The following is a 3,454-nucleotide window of genomic DNA, read 5'->3' as shown; positions in this document are numbered from 1 at the left end:
GCTGAAAACTAGAACCTGGCAGGGGAAGAGTAAAGAATAATAGTAAAAAGTACAAAAGTAATAATAATAGTAGTAGTTTTAAAACAGACAAAAACAAGCAAACTAGAAAACAGAAAAAAAAAAAAAAAAAAATTGGGGCAGGGCACCCAGGATCCGTCCAGCACACAGACTGGTTTGGAATTCTTGCCGGCTCAGAAAGTGGGTGGGAGTGAGGGATAGCTCCACCTCTATTTACTAAGAAGGTGTGGGGTATAAGAGTAATAAAGGGAATGTTGCACCTTTCTAGTCATCCAGGTCTGGGATGTCCTCGGGGTTCTCGGAAAGTGGAGCCTGTTCTTAAGTCTCTGGAATCTGGGAGAACGCTATTGCTTTAAATATCCAAAATGTTCAAGCCGCTGTGAACATTCAAAATGCCTACGCCCTCCAGATAGACAAAAGTCCACAGCTCAGACCCCCTTCCTCTTCACTGCTTCCCCTTTTTTTCCCCAGCCACCAGAGCAGTCCTCTGACAAGTCCCTGGCTAGCAGGGCTGATTTTTAGGTTAATACTTAGGTCCTACCACCACTTGGCAATATCCAAGCTGTCTGTGCCGTCACAATTGCTGCCAGACCACAGCTCCATATGTCTCCTTTTTTTGGTGTTTTCATGCAAATTCTTCTGTTAGTTGGAGTTTAGTCCACCTCTGTATCCTTCCCTTCAAAGCTCAGGGGTCCAGGATTATCTTCGGTATCTGTGTTAATTGGTTCCCCTATTCTTTGTTGAAGAGGGTCTGTGCAGTCTTTCTGCCTATTCCACTATCTTACCAGAACCAAAAGTTTATTTCTATGTGTAAATATTTACTTTGCTTTTTATAGTAGTGGTTTCATGTAATATTTGTTTTTTTTCTGATAACTAGTATAATAACTGATAACCCAGGCTGATGTCCTCTAGGTTCATCCTTGTTATGAGGTGTTTCACAGATTCATTATTATTCTTTAGTGTTGCATGATATTCCATTGTTTGTGTTGTTGTTGTTAGTTGTTACCTTGTGTGTGTGTACTATATTTTGTTTATTCATTCATCCATGGATGAGCACTTAGGTTGTTTCTCTCTCTCTTGCTTGCTGGCTCACTTTTTTTTTTTTTTTTTCTATTTTGAATAGTGTTGCAATGAGTGTGCGTGTATCTAATTGTGTCATAGTTCTTATTTTTGTAGGATATATACCTAGTAGTGGGATTTTTGTATCATATTATATTTCTAACTTTTTAAAGAAGGGCCATACCATTTTCTTCAGTGGTTGCAACATTTTGTAATCCCACCATCAGTGTACAAGGGTTCTAGCCTCTCCACACCCTCTCCAGCATTTGTTTTGTTGTTCTGAACTTTTCTCTTAATGGTTCGATGGTATCTCACTGTTGTTTAGATTTTTCTCTCTGTAATGGCTAATGAGGATGTAGGATAGTGTAGTGATTAAGGCATTTGGCAACTCTATTTTGATCTTTTAGTGCATGTGCTGCCCTCTATTTTATTTTCTCAAAATTTGATTGGCAATTACTACAGTTTTGTTTCAGATGAATTTTAGAATTTATTTTCTAGGTCTGTTAGATGATTCTATTGGCAACATGACTTGGTTTTATATATTGATTTAATAAGAATTTGAATATTTACAATGTCAGGTTTTGCCATCATGAACATGGTATATTTTTCCACTCGTTCATTTCTTACTTTATGTCCTTTCATAAAGCTTTATGTTTTACTTTATATAGGTCTTAACCATGTCTTATTATATTTATTCCTGGATATTTAAAATTCTGATAATTTATAATTGGGTTTTAGATACAGGAAAAAAGGTTATTTTCTGTATATTGATCTTACTCTTGACATCTTATCGAACATTTATTAGTACTAACAATTTTAGATTCTAGTCTTTGGATTTACTATGTATGGTCATTTTCAATTGCCATTAATGACTTTTTTTCCCCCCCGATTCCTTGTTAATAATTGAATCTCCTATTTTCTTCTTTTTTAAAAAGGTAACACTATTTGCATTGGCTAAGACTTCCAGATGCAGTATCTTAATTCAGTCTTTAACAGAAATGCTTCCAATGTTTTGCCATTATGAATTATGTATTAACTTTTTATAAGTCAGGAAGAAATAGTGAGTTGCATCAAGTGCTTTTGTAGCATCATTGACACAATATGGCTAGTCTCCTTTAAGATATTAGTATAGTGAATTACATTAATATATTTCCTATTATTCAATGAGTCTTGAATTACTTGGGCAAACTCCAGTTGATCTTTGACAAATGTTATGTTAATAAGACTATGGGATTCATTTCACTAATATTTAGGATATTTACATTGTTGTTTAGAAATGAGATTGCCAGATAGAAGAAGTAGTAGTAATTGCTGTAGTCATCATAGTCTGTGTAGTAGTAATATTAGTGATAGTGGTGGTGGCAGCACTAATGGTGGCGGTGGTGGTGATAGTGGTTTTCGTCTCCTCTTTTCCTTCTCCCATCCTTCTTGTTCTCCTCTTTCTCTCCTCTTCCTTGTTCTCTTTTTGTCTTCTCTGTGATATCTAGTAGCACAATTATGCTAATCTCAGAGGAATAAATGGGAAAATTTTCACTTTTTTTCTAAATTCTGGGAAAGGTTATAAACATAATCTGTTCTTTTGATAGTCTGGTAAATTATAAGAATAAAACTAATTGGGCTTTATTTTTAATCTTAATTTTTTGAAGTAGGTTCTTTAGTTTTAAGGAGCTCTGGTGGTATAGTGGTAAAGCCATTTGCATTCTAACCTAAAGGTCAGTGGTTGGAACCCACCATCCAGTCTATAGAAGAACGATGGGGCAGTCTGCTTCCACAAAGATTTACAGCCTTGGAAACCCAGTAGGAGTCACTATGAGTCAGAATTGGCTCGATGGCATTGAGTTTTGTTTTAGTTTGGTTCTTTATTTTTCATATTTATTCTATAGTTATATTTTGTTCAGATATTTTACTTCCCAATGAATCATACTAGTTTATTTTTTAAGATAATTACTCATGCTAATGTTGTCGTTAGATGCTATTGATTTGGCCCCGACTCACAGCAACTCCATGTATAACAGGACAAAATGCTGCCTGGTCATGTACCATCTTCACAGTTGATATGTTTAAGCCATTGTTGCAGCCAGTGTGTCAATCCATATTATTCAATGTCTTCCTCTTTTTTGCTTGCCCTCTACTTTACCAACCATGATATCCTTTTTTAGGAGCTAGTCACTTCTGATAACATGTCCAAAGTATGTGAGATAAAGTGTCACCATGCTTGCTCCCAAGGAGCATTCTGGCTGTATTTCTTCCAACATACATTTGTTCATTCCTCTGGCAGTTTATAGTATATTCAATATACTTTGCCAACACCATAACTCAAAGGCATTAATTCTTCTTTGTTTCTTATTCTCTAGCCAGCTTTCCCATGCATACGAGA

This window comes from Orycteropus afer, unplaced genomic scaffold (assembly GCF_000298275.1).
Source record: "Orycteropus afer afer isolate SDZICR_OR568_19922 unplaced genomic scaffold, OryAfe1.0 scaffold00009, whole genome shotgun sequence".
NCBI classification, from domain to species: Eukaryota; Metazoa; Chordata; class Mammalia; order Tubulidentata; family Orycteropodidae; genus Orycteropus; species Orycteropus afer.
Note: the sequence above shows the minus strand (reverse complement) of the source record.